The sequence below is a fragment of the Monodon monoceros genome, unplaced genomic scaffold, assembly GCF_005190385.1.
Source record: "Monodon monoceros isolate NGI ecotype Baffin Bay Population unplaced genomic scaffold, NGI_Narwhal_1 Super_Scaffold_3, whole genome shotgun sequence".
Lineage (NCBI taxonomy): Eukaryota > Metazoa > Chordata > Mammalia > Artiodactyla > Monodontidae > Monodon > Monodon monoceros.
The window spans coordinates 30,965,933-30,979,820 of record NW_021703780.1 but is presented as its reverse complement, the minus strand read 5'-3'; the positions used below and the strand labels follow the sequence as shown (position 1 = coordinate 30,979,820).

The window sequence follows — 13,888 nt, the reverse complement described above, 5'->3', positions numbered from 1 at the left end:
CACGAGCCCTAGAGCACGTGGGCTTCAGCAGTTGTGGCATGTGGGCTCAGTAGTGTGGCACACGGGCTCTAGAGTGCAGGCTCAGTAGTTGTGGTGCACGGGCTTAGTTGCTCCGCGGCATGTGGGATCTTCCCGGAACGGGGATCGAACCCCTGTCCCCATTGGCAGGTGGATTCTTAACCACTGCGCCACCAGGGAAGTCCAGGAAACGGCTTTGTTTGACTGAATCTTCTGAATAGCTGATTGACTAACAAGCAACCTTTTTTTTTTTTTTAAATCTTAGGACTGAAAATCCCAGCAGAATTTATCAGCCCCTTTCCCCATCTCGTAAGAGGACTTCGACAGAGAGGCAGCTCTGGAAGCAGCAAGGTCTTAGGCAGAAATCAGGTATAAAGCTGTTGGCTCTTTCTGAAATTCATCTCTTGTCTATTTTTTATACAACCTGGTCCAATAAGGTCCACCTTTGTCATCTTCTCTACTACTTCTTGACATCTTTGTAAAAGGTAAAACTTTATTATCATTAGTTACTAGATGCAAGGAGTTTGCTTTTTCAGTGGATCCATGATGCTTCTAAAGGGCTACGTCTGCTGTTGCTCTAGCTTTGCTCTCGGCTTATTTTCATGGCTGACTAACGAGGAGTGACTCTGTGGGGAGGAGTGAAGTGAAGAGCGAGAGGGCCAGGCTCTGCTGAATCCTGATTGGCTGAAATCTGGCTGTGACCTGATGGGGCAAATGTCTGTCAGCCTCACACATTCAAGGCAGCGCGTTGTTGGGCAACAGCTCCAGAAGGGAAGTAAAGCTGCATTTAATTTATCTTTTACATCGCGTAGAGAAGCGTTTAAAATTGTTCTAAGCACATAGCCAAAAATGTCTGGTTCAATAGATTCTGCACTTGGACATTCCCCAAGACACAATGTCTCTCCTTGAAAGAAGACAAGAATATAAAGGATGGGCCTTCCCTGGTGGTGCAGTGGTTGAGGGTCCGCCTGCCGATGCAGGGGACACGGGTTCGTGCCCCGGTCCGGGAAGATCCCACATGCCGCGGAGCAACTAAGCCCGTGAGCCATGGCCGCTGGGCCTGCGTGTCCGGAGCCTGTGCTCCGCGACGGGAGGGGCCAAAACAGTGAGGGGCCCATGTACGCAAAAAAAAAGAAAAAATAGATATAAAGGATACTTAGATTGTGTAGTCCGTGCAAACTGCCCTTTGTGAGTGATGTGGACAATGATGCGCCTGATGGCGGGGTAGCCCCCGTCCCTGTGCTGGGAGAGCTGGGACCTGGTTTACCGAGGCCTGAGGTCTGCAGTTGCCTTGTCACCTTACAGAGGGTGTAGTCTCTGATAGTGAATACAATTGAGTCTTTGTCTAATGACAGAGTTACTCAGAGATAGAATTATGAGCATAAATAATCACTTAAAGGAATTGTTGAATTTGGGCCGAATGTGAACCGATCCCAGGGTTTATTCTGGAAGCTGAGCTTTTAAAGAAAATGCAGACCATTTCTCTTAAGAGTGTAGTTGTCGTATCATCTTGATTTTTGGCTACTCGAGGTTTTATTATATTGAAGAGTTGGAATGGTGGAGGTGGAGAGAATTTAGAGTGGGTTGCCGTAGAACTAAGAAGGCAAAAGCCAGGTGTAGACATGACAAAGACCAGCTTTAAAGATGTACTGATAAACTCAACCTCCTCTGGCATGGCCTTCTCCCTGACACCCTACCCTTGGTTGCATTAGAGGATGTGGCATTCAGGAGAATTTACCAGCTGAATATACTGCAGTGGCCACCTGAACCCCAAATACCCACTGAAAAGACCTTCCTTTAGAGAAACTAAATAGAAAATGGTCCTGACATCCCATTCAGGGCCATATATCTCTTTGACAATTTCCTCTTCTCCATCTTCCTTCTTCTTTCCTTCTGGAACTCTGATTAGAAATGTTAGCCCTCTTCATTCTATCATCCAGGTCTCTTAATGGCCTCTGGTCCCCATAGGTCTTCCTCTGCTCTAGATTCCTACGCAACTTCTGGTTTACGCTATGAAACTGAATACCGACATCATTTCTTCTGCCATTGCATGTTTTAGTCTTGCCTGCCTAACTAGACCAGAAGTCCCTTGAGGACGGTGAACCTGTCTTATGTGCCATTTGTGTTCCCATGACACTTGGCTCAGTGCTTGATATAGTAAGTGCTCAATAAATACCCCATTGGTACAGGCCCATTAATTTATGCTCTTAAGTTGTACCCTAGCCTGAATCTTACATATGTGACCTCTTAGGAGCCAGATGAAAGCATTGGACCAGGGCACACTCATTTTTTCTCTGTCAGCCCTTGGAGGATAGAGTACTCTGCTCCATTTGCCTCAGTAGGCTTCCTTTGGATTGCACCTTCACCTTAATGATCTTTCCAGCCCAGGGGGCTTACCTGTGTCATGGGAACTCAACCTCTTGGCTCCTCTATCTGGGCTTTTCAAGCCAGCCCTGTTTGGCTGCATTCCAGGTTCCAGAAATACAATCCAAGGGCATGCCTTGGAATTCTGAGGGACTGAGAGCTACCTCTGAACAGGAACTTAGAGTTTGACATGTGACACTACTGGCTGTGAAGCCCTGGGCTCTGAGCCTTAGTTTCCTTATTTGTAAAATGGGAATGATGTGGTAGTGAAAAATAATTGACTAATGAAGGTGAAAGTCCTTACCAAATGTTGGGTACAATTATTGTTAGCAAAACAACATTAAATGATGGCTGTAACCATTAGACACAGGAAACACAGAAAATAATCTGTACATCAGTTTTGGAAAAATAAAGTTAAACTATATTATTCTGCCTGTCTTTTATAGCTTTATTTTTTAAATTAATTAATTAATTTTTGGCTGCGTTGGGTCTTTGTTGCTGCACACTGGCTTTCTCTAGTTGCGGCGAGCAGGGGCCACTCTTGGTTGTGGTGAGCAGGCTTCTCATTGCAGTGGCTTCTCTTGTTGCGGAGCACGGGCTGTAGGCGTGAGGGCTTCAGTGGTTGTGGCTTGCAGGCTCTAGAGCACACGCTCAGTAGTTGTGGTGCACGGGCTTAGTTGCTCCGCGGCATGTGGGATCTTCCTGGACCAGGGCTCGAACCTGTGTCCCCTGCATTGGCAGGCGGATTCTTAACCACTGTGCCACCAGGGAAGTCCATTCAGCCTGTCTTTTAAAAGATTACTTTAAAAAACTCTATCAAACTGACTTTGATCAAAAAGTGCTGAAAGGAAAAAAAACCAGATTTTTTTTTAGCTGCAAAATAAAAGTTTAAAAAGAAGGAGGGAGAATTGAGTGGTTTATTTAAAACTCTGAGCACCTTGAAACTATTTGAAACCCCGTGTCGTCTTTAAATCACGTTGCTCCCAAGTTAATAGGTAAGATTACAGCCAGGAAGAAAAGAGTAACAGGAAATAAGGGAGAGGGTTTAAAACATAAAAATTGTCAGGCTTCAGAACTTCAGGAATGCTGAATTCCATCTCGAGTCCCAGCATCCTGCCCCTTAAGCCTTTCGTAAGGCCACTGCCTTTGCAAGGATCATCTTCTCAGCTGCAAACGTCTTGAAATCAAAGCCACATGCAAACCTCGCTGCTCCACCCTGTGCCCTCCTCCAGCTCCTGGAGCCAGTTCCTGCTCTCCCTGGGGGCTGGGACACCTGAATCTTGAAGCCTTTGTAAGAGGCAAATTCATCCTTGGACACTCTTATGGCAGCAGAGATAGAAAGAGTGATGTCATTACAATAGATGCCCTTTGTCTTTTTTTTTTTTTTAAATCGTTATTCAAACAACGAGTTTAATGAGTCATAGTTACGGACATGGGCTCATTTCTACCCAACCACACAGTACTCTATGAAGTGAATAGGAGAGGTTAAATTCCCATTTTAGAGATGAGAAAACTGAGACTTGCTCAGAGTCCCAGTGCTCATTCCCTGCGGAATGAAAGCTCAGGTTTTTGTCTCTCTTATTCTCCTGGGACTATGCAGGGTTGAGGCAGTTACAGCACCACCAACCATGAAAAAACCGATCCCAGGAGCATTAAAAATTGCCTGTAAGAGAACCAGCTGTAAATCCACACTTGTCATTGGATTTAGGGTCTACTTGGGTAATTCAGGATGATCTTGTTTCGAGATCCTTAACTTAATTTCATCTGTAGAGACCCATTTTCTAAATAAATCCGTGTTTACAGATTCTGGGGATTAGTATGTAGGCACGTCTTTTGCGGGCCACCATTCAAACGATTGCAGTGTTTTACATGCATTGCACCATTCAGTCCTCAAACGGTGGTTACCCTGTGGGGTAAGTAATAGCATTGTCCTGGTTTTACAGATGAAGAAGCTGAGAGAGGTCTGTCACTGTCAGAGTTCTACGGCCCACCAGTGGCAGAGCTGGGGTATGAAACCCAGAGGGGGGCCCAGGCTCTCCCTTCTCCCCTCCACCGCATGATTCTGCCTCCTTGTGATGTTTGCAAGAGAAAACACTCCAGGTGATAAAGAAATTACGAATTTGTAACCTGTCCTTGGCAAGTGGGGGAGGTGTGTTAGGGGTCCTAGAAAGGAGAGAAGATTTGGCCACAGAGACAGGGCCCTGACGGGAGGGAGGACAGATGGAGCGAGGCCCGAGGAGGAAGACAGCTCCCAAGTGAGTCTGCTTTGAGTGTGCGTGAGTGTGTGAGTGTGAGTGTGTGAGTGTGTCTGTGTTGGTGGCTGGCTGGGCACTGGGCCCTCCAGAGCAATGAGGCCTCACCCTGGCTGCTTATGTGGGTTCCTGGCTTGATCTTTTCCACAAGAGCAGGTGTGGATTCGTGGTACCCTGAGGAAGGGAGGACGAGCCGTGAGGGTCACGTCAGGGCACAGAAGGAGGACAGCAGCCACGGGAGGGGCGACCCTGGGGATGGACACCTCCTAGGAGTCTCTGGATCAGGGGGCAGAGCTGCTCTCCGACATTCACACGGGATGAGACTGGAGCCCTCTGTTTGGCTATTAGGGGAGGGCCCGGGTGGTCCAGGCCCCAGGAAGTTGGCGAGGGCCACCTGGCACGTGGAGGGGGCTCCTCCCCGGCGTGGCTGACTGAAAGTACCACCCTCCCGGGAAGCATGGCGAGGACGTGCCCACAGGAGAGGAAGCAGCCCTCGCAGCTGGCTGTGCAGGGGGCAGCTAGCAGCTGCAGGGAGCCCCGGGGAGGACGCCCTTCTCTGCCCATGTCTTTCCTCCTCCGCAAGGCTCTTCTGGGAAGGTAGGGATGTGAGGACTGGAGCTGGGGGTGGGGACAGAATTTGCTTTGGTTTTCTCTGCTTCATCTCCCTGATATGCTGTCTTCCTGCTTTTCACCCTCACTGCCATGTTGGCCTCAAAATGGAAAAGTGACCTTCCCAGAGAAAGGCAGGGACACCCCAGAGAAAGACTCCCTGACCCCCAGACCTCTCCTGGCTCCTCTGGCTGGGTTCTCACTAAAGGCTGCAGGAGGCCACCTACAACGGGAGTTTTGAGGCAAAGAGAATGAGATGTGTGACAGCCCCTCACGGACCCCACGGTCCTACACAAGTGCCAAGTGGCAAGGTATCTCCAACAGCTGGACGCCTGGTACAGTCACCGGGGGAGCTGGGCTCGATGGCAGCCGAGGAGTCAGGGGCAAAATGCAAAGAGACCCAGTGGCTCCATTTCACTCTGGTCCTTACAACATTGTCCCTACTGATCTGGTTCTTGGTGCCACGCACCTGTCCGCTTTTCTGTCCTCCCCGGCAGTGCCTTACCCCAGGTAGAGCCAATTAAGGGGCTCACCTGGCGCCACGCTCAGGTGGGAATCTTGGCTGCTGTCCCCTCCCTCCTGGCCCAGCAAGGCTGCCCGGCTCCTGTGTGGGAGGGGGTGGAGGGAAAACAGATGACGTGTTGACATCCTGCGGGTTAGTGAATAGGACAAAGATGAGATTTCTTTGGGCTTCTCCAAAGGCTACGGCAACCCTGGAGACCACGTGGTCTAGGTGGGCTAACGGCGAGATGGAGAAAGGCTGCCCAACTGGCACTGGAATTTTCCTGAGTGAGAAATAAGCCTTTATTGTGCTAAGTCACCAAGATTTGGAGGCTTACTAGTTGGTTGCTAGCATTAATTGCTTTGTTGAATGTAACCCTTTACATCAAAATAGCCCCTTCACTTATATACTATCACTTGCTTTTCCTAACAACCCTAGGAAGTGGCTTGGTTTCCATTCTTCCCATTTTACAGATGAGCAAACTATAGCAGTGAACTGCCCAAGGTCATGCCACCAGAACATAAGCAGCAGGAGGGTTGAAAGTTAAGGGGAAGCACAGAGAGGGCGATAAGAGCTAAATGAAGAGACCGCCCGCCTGGTTTAAAGACCCAGGTAGAGGGCCAGGCTGACAGTGGGGTAGAAGGAAGGAAAGAAGGGAGAGTTTCAAGGAAAATCTTGGCTCCTTCTTCCATATCCTTAGCCTCATGGCCAACTTTGGACCCTTGGAAGGCAAGGGGTCCCTGGGTAAGACACCCAGCACCAGGGGGGTAGGACCATGGAAATGTGTCTCTGGGGACTCATGCGCCTGGTTCTAGGTGTGCTCTGGATAGGAAGGTGAGTGGCAATAAAACCACTGAGACTTTGCAAAAAATTAAACATGGCAGAATGAGGTGTCCAATGAACCCTCTGCCCCAAAGCTGCCCCTCGTTCTAACCAGACTGTCATTGCTCAACCTGCTTTGGGGGCCCTCTTTGGGGTGTGCCTGTTTGCCAGCCACATCCTTTATAGCTAAGCCACGTAAGTGCTGGTTCTGTTTTTCTCTTTCTGTACTGTTTTAAGTTTATTTTTTGAATAGATAACGTATACAGGGTTCAAACATTAAAAAATATTTAAAAGTATAGCATAAAAAGGCACTCTTCCACCCATGTCCCCACCCTTCCATCTGACAGGTAACTGTTGCTGTTAGTTCATTATTCCCATGCAGATTTTATTTTGTAAATTTATGAGATAATTGAAATACGCATTATTTTTATCCTTGCTTTTCTTGTGAATAGTGTGACACTATAGTGCATCCTGCTTTTTTCACTTACCACATCTTGGAAGTATTTCCATACAATAATAAAGAGCATAAAGATTGCTCTCTCTCTTTTCAACAGATGTATAGATTGTAAGAATGCCACGATTTGTTTAACTAGTTCCCCACTGATATACATTTAGGTTTTTTCTAACCTTTTGCTATTAAAAATCATCATGCAGTGAATATCTTCCACATATGACACTTTGCAGGTATTCAATATACCTGAAGGGTAAATCCCTAAAAGAGGAATTGCTGTGTCAAAGCATATAGGTATTTTGTATTTTGATAGATACGAAATTGCCCTCTATAGGGGTTTATTGTGACAATTTTTATTCCTATCAGCAATATGTGAGAGTGCCATTTTCTGCACAGTTCCACCAACAGAATGTGTGTTCAAACTTTCAGATTTTTGTAATTCTGATAGGAAAAAAGTGAAATAGTGTTAATTTACATTTCTCTTATTATGAGTGAGGTTATAATGTATTTTCAAATGCTTAAGAGAGACTTGTAGTTCTTTTCTTAAAAAAATTATGTCTCTCTCATTTACTTGTTTTTGTGCTGTGTTGTTGGTCTTTTTCTTTTGAATTTTATCTTATTTATTTATTTATAGAGCAGGTTCTTATCAGTTATCATTTTATACATATTAGTATATGTATGTCAATCCAATCTCCCAATTCATCACACCACCACCCCCTCCATTGATCTTTTTCTTATTAATTTGCAGGAGCTCTTTATTTATTATGGACATTAGCTGTTTGTCAATGAGATAAGTTGTGAATGTTTCTTCCTGGTTTCTTCCTGGTTTGACTTAAAAATTTTTTTTTTTTGATTAGGATTAGTTTGTTTGGGTTTTTTTTGCCATGCAGAAGCTTTGATTTTCACATAATCAAATCATACTTTCTCTTTATAATATGGATATTCTGATAGAGTTAGAAAGGCCTTCTCTACTCCAAGGTTTTTAAAGAATTCTCCCATGTCTTTTTCTTGCACTTTTATAGTTTTATTATCTTTTAAGTCCTCGATCAATTTTGAATTTTCTAATTGAGTGAACCCAAGTTTATTTTTATCTAGCTTGCTAGCAAGATATTCCAATGCCACTTATTGAATAATCTAGTTTCTTTATCAATGATTTGAAATGCCACCTTTATCATAACAAATCTTATGTTATTTGGACCCATTTCTGGTCTTTCTATTCTGTTCCATCGGTGCATCTATTTATGTGCCAGTATCTCAGTTCTTTAAAACACTGAACATGTTTTAATATCTGGTAGCGTAAGACCTTCTCATTTCTCTTCCTTTTCAGTGTTGTCTGTTATTCTTACTTGTTTTTATCTCCACGTGAAATTTAGAACCATATACTCTGGTTTGAAAGATACATGCTAGCATTTTTTTTTGGAATTCATTTAATTAAAACAGTAATTGAGGAGAGATTGACATTTTATTTTGACATTGAATCTTCCTCTCCAAGATTGTGCTGTGACTTTCATTTGTTTGAGTCTTCATTTTGCCTCTCTATCAGTTCTAGTCTTGTCTACAGAGGTACGGCTTTTGGGAGATGGAAACATTTCCAAGTCCACGAGTAGGTTTGATCTGTTCATCATGACAGCAATAGGTAAGGGCCCGGCTTGGTCTCCACTCATCTCCCTCTGGACCAAAGCTTACTTGCTTCTCCCTTATGTGATGTTGGTTTGGGGTTTGGGGGGAGAGGGGATGGTCTGTCACCAACAGATAGAAAAAGACATGAGAGAGGGGGCCATGGAGGTGGGGAGAGAGACACCATCTGGGTACCCAGAACTGAAAGTCAGCAATCTCAGACAAAGATAGAAAGAAAGGGCAGGAGTGGATTGACTGCGGGCTACCGGTGATGTCTGCAGGAAGGTGGGGAGGAAGAGAAACCAGAAGGGCAGGCAACAGCAAAGGATGGGTGAGGAGGAGGAGAGGAAGGACGAGGAGGAGTGCGGGGAGGGAGAGGTGAGGGAGGGGGAGGGGGAGGGGGAGGAGAGGGAGGAGAGGGCGTCTGGTCAGGAGCACATGCCAGTGAGGCCCTAAGGAGACCACAGCCCTTCAAGGACCAGGTGATGTCTTCATGTCAGCATCTTTTTTATATGTAATAAATACAATATATATAAAAGTATAAAACATATATTCTCTGTTTACTGAATGGTTATGAAGTCAACTTCCTTTCAACCACCACAAGGTCAAGAAACAGAATGTTCACCAGCACCCTGGAACCTCCCTATTGTGTGTCTCCAAGAGGTGACCACTGCCCTGATGCTTTATGACCAGAAGACGACAGTTATTATGATAAGGGAAAAAAGCGTTGAAAAATTCAAGACCAGGACTGAAATGTGCCAGAGAGGGGATTGGAACCTAGGCTAAGAAGTGATGCTGTTTCTGTTCCAGGACTTTTTCGAGCTCCTGATCCCTTATGCACTCCATGCCTTGACTCCATTCCCCAAAGGGAGAAATCTGAGAGCTCCCCCTACATGGGTCCCACCCCGGGCCACCGAGAGGTGCCCCCGGGCCCAGAGAGCCCACCTGATTCATGAGGAGGGGACCATGAGTAGGGCTTTTGGCAAATTATCCGACACGAAGGTCATAAGGCAAGAGGCTGGCCCCTGGTGTTCGCGGGCAGAGCGTCCGTAGTTCCGGAGTTTGATTGGTCCCAGGAGGTAACTGGGAAATTTGCTGAGGCTCAGTTTGAATTGCTGCTGCCGTGGGGAGCATGGGGGAGGGGGGTCACATGACAGCCAGCACCCCTGTTCTCCTCTCATGGGTGCACCTTGGGACTTTGTTTCTTGGTGAGGGAAGACCTTCCAAAGAGAAAGCGTTACTGGTAATCTACAAGATGGTGGCCTGGGAGTGGAAAATAGGTGCAGAAAACGCATGATTCTCAATGCCTGGGGCCTGTAAAGACACCTTTGCTTTTTGGAGTTGGAGTATTTGCATCCGCCCTTGACCAGTCAGGAGCAAAAAGGGGTGTGGCCCGCATTAGACTTAGTCAGAGCAGTGGGAAGCTGGGAAGTGGTGCCAGGCTGGTCAAGGTCAAGGCAATGCAGACAGACTGAGGGTGCTGAGAACGGAGTGGGGCATGGGCAGGTGGTTCTGGAACAAGAGTGTACTAGGGTGGGTGGCCTGCCTGTGTGTGGCTGGCCCCATGGTGAGGGGTCTGGCCTCTTGGCCTAAAGGAACCACAAGGAATAAGGTTGGGGCTTATGCTCTCCTCCACAAGGGTATTTAGGAAGGAGCTCTGTTGTTTCCTTTCAGGTAATGGAAAGACCAAAGTTATTCAGTCCCTTCATGTTCTGTGAGGCCAGGCACGGAGGACAGACTGTGCCTATGTGGTGGTCTGTGAGGAATCTTTGTGGGGTTCTAAAAGCCCCCCCTGGGCCCCTTAACATCTCCCTAGCACCCTTTTGATATCTGGAAATGCCTACCCAAAGGGAAGTCTTTGGCTTGACAATGTTGCTGGAAAGCCCATAATCAATGAGTCCTGCAGTCAAAGCTACATCTCAGTGAGGTCCACCTGACTGCCAGGTTCAAAACTGCGGTCCTGCCACCCTAAACTTCCAGTTCCCCTTATCCTGCCCTATTTTGTTTTTATGCACTTTTACTTAACATACAATACCCTTTGTCTGTTTATTTTCTATCTCCTCCTACCAGAATGTATGCTCCACGAATCCAGAGGTTTTTGTCTACCATGTTCATGGATACCACCTCAGCACCTAGAAAGGTATTTGGCATATAGTGGGCACCCAGCAAACCTCTGCTGAATGAACTGAAGGTCGATAAACTGACGATGCTGAGGTTGGGATGAAGCCTGTGTAATATTTTAATCCACGACTCCTAACCTTTTTCAGTAGGCTTCTTTTAAGCTCAAAACATTTCACAGATACATGTATAATAGTAGCTATACTTGGAAAGTACAAAGTGCTTTTAAATGAATTTGTGCTTTATTAATCTATATACATTTGAGAAGTGGTATGTTATATTCTCTGTTTATATCCATTTATGTGACATACCAACACTGCTGTACATATATATGGATTCACAAACTGTTGGCAATAAGTCTGAGGGCACCAAGGGCCCGTAACCCACAGGTCAGACTGCTCTTTACAGAGGGAAGGCCTTTGGGAGATGGAAACATCCCTGAATCCACAGTATGTTTGATCTGTTCATCATGATAGCAATAGCTAAGGGCCCTGCTTGGTCTCCACTCATCTCCCTCTGGACCGAAGTTCACTGGCTTCTCCCTCATGTGGTGTTGGGTTTGGGTTTTGGGGAAGAGCGGAGGGTCTGTCACCAACAGATAGAGAGACAAGGGAGGGGGCGATGGAGGTGGGGAGAGAGGCACCACCTGGGTATCCAGAACTGAAAGTCAGCAATCTTGGACAAAGCTAGGAAGAAAGGAGCAGGTGTTTAAACCATTTGAAACCATTAGCAGCTGTGAACAATTGAGCACTTACTGCCTTTTATTTATCAGAAAGCTAGATGCCAAGGGTTTAGAAAGGCTGACAGTTAAGTTTTGAGTGGCTGGGGCGGGGGAGTAGGAAATAGGGATTTAAGATGAGCATGGGCTTTGGAGCTATCAAGATTATTTCATATTTTCACTCCCGCAGGGACATCTGGGTGATCAGAAGGATACTTCTGTCTTTGCGTCTGGGTCGTGGAGAGGAAATGTGATGGTGAGTGTTAGGTGCTGAGTGGAGTACCTGCTACTCAACAAATGTTCCTTCTCCCTAAAAGGTCTGAGGGAGGGACAGTGTCCCGGGAGGCCCTGGGGGAGGGCACTGAAGCAGGGACGAGGAGGCGCTGAAAGATGGGCTGAGGGTGTCTTGTGCCGGGGTCGACGGGGCGATCTTCAACAGTTCAGGGAATCGGGGCTCTCGGCGGGTGCAGGGGACAGTTATTTTCTGGTCCCCGGAAGCATCAACTTGGGGCAGATAGGCGGAGTCCCTGGATGCATTTGCGACGGGTGAGGGGCACTGCAGTTCCCACAAGTGGGAACCATGTGTTCCTCACTGAGTAGCTGATGAGATGCAGTGCCCTAAGTAGAGAGAGAGAGTCCTGTTTGAAGCCTCAAACTGAGACTCTAATTCTAATCAGCATTTTAATTTCAGTACATTTGGCAAAATAAAAACAGATGTGAGGAGAGCCAGGAAAAAAAGACAAGAGAGCTCTCTTCCTTGCCTTTCAACCCTCCAGCTTTTGGAGACACTTGGCCATTTGGGCTTCTTGCCCTCTCCTCACTTCTAGACTTGCCAGGGAACATAATACCTGCCAACAGGCCTGTGCTCTCATCCCCTGACCCCCAAGAAGCCCTCTGCGTTCCCGATTGGGGTCGATCCCCTGCATTGCTCTGTACGAGTGTCTGTCATTTCAGATGGGCTTTGTGGCCGGACCAGTCACACAGACGTGAGCCACAGAGACGGCAGCGGGTCTATTTTCAAGAGATTGGGCTGTGAGCAAGTCGCAAACAAAACCAGAGAACACGGCCCATCGCCCCAGAGCACCACTTTCCAGCTACTGATGGGTTTGGCCTCGGCTCTCCGTGTTTTTGTGGGTCGGGCGAGAAGTGTCCACTTACATAGGATGTAATTTTAAAGAGCTCAAAGATGTCCAACTACCCTTTGGCCTGAAATAGAAATTCTCCTGGGAGACATGCCTTCAGGTCAAGGAGGCTCCCATCAAAAAGAAACAGCTAACCAGAGAGGGGCAGCCTGCTTTACCATAAGCAGGCATCAACATCCGAGCAGGCTTTTATATTTTGAAGGGGGAGGGTCCACGGTAAAGGGCATTAACATACGTACGTAGGACAGGCACCTTTTGATATGGAGGTGAGTGCAGGAAAAGCCCTGCAGCCAGTGGAGGAAGTTTCTAGTGGGAGGAGCCGCTTGGGGACCTGGCAACTAGCAAAATTGTATTGAGAAGTACAGGGAGGTAGTAAGTCTCGATTTCACCGGCTTCACTGTCTTGGTCGACTGACTGCGGATTCAGGGCCACGCGTTGGTCCAAAAGTTCATGGAACTAGAAATTAATTGGCGACTCTGCCCGTGCTCTCCTGTTATTCTACTATGTTCTGCAAGGGAAGTGGAACTCCCCCTCCCGTCTACCCCAGTTCGACCTAAACATCAGGAACTAATCCCCTCTCAAGGCTCCATGTTGGAGGGCGGGGCCATGACTTTGCCCCTTGACCACCCCTGGTGGGTGGGGCGAGTTGGATGTGTGCCCTTTCGTTGTGCTGTCTGGGTGTGGAAGCAACCTGCAACCTGGTTTTGCTCTGTCTCCCAGGGAAGTTAATTCAACGCAGAGACCCTGAGCAGGCTACTGCTTCTTTGGTGCTATAAAGCCGGACGGTCTCAAACGAAGATTGTACTTGGGTCAGCTGCTAAGAAGGAAGTAAATCCATCAAGCAAGAAATATTTAATATTCTCGATATTTCCTATATGCAAAGTTCTCTGCCAGCCCCGAGGGGGATACAGGAGGAATAGAAGTTGTGAGTGGGAGGGGGTGGGAGGGGCACACTTTCCATTGCTTGGGGCGGTCCTAGCTTATATCTGTTGTTCTGATGTAATTTTTTTTTTTTTTTCTGTTTTAAGCCTCTGTGTTTGGGGATAATCTGTCATATAGCAGTAGATAACTAACACAGGAAGTGAACAGGAAAAGGAGGAAAACATGTAATAGAATCTGATGTAATTCTTATACGCATATAATTCTTACATTATATGCACCATACATTATATGTTAATCTTCAGTATAAAAATGCTGCCAGGAGCTCACAGTGTAGTGAGCTCACGTTTCTGGAATGAGTGAAGTGAGATAAAGCTGGACTGCAGGTGGCCAGTG

At 46.9% G+C, this 13,888-nt stretch overlaps 1 long non-coding RNA gene across 1 annotated transcript; it reads left to right on the top strand.

Moving 5' to 3' along the window:
- Positions 1-281: 281 nt before the first annotated feature.
- LOC114906852 lies at positions 282-13,436 on the top strand. The gene is made up of 4 exons (XR_003796549.1): positions 282-387; positions 10,706-10,775; positions 11,662-11,727; positions 12,426-13,436. It is a non-coding gene; the product is annotated as an uncharacterized LOC114906852 (long non-coding RNA).
- The last annotated feature ends 452 nt before the right edge of the window (positions 13,437-13,888 follow it).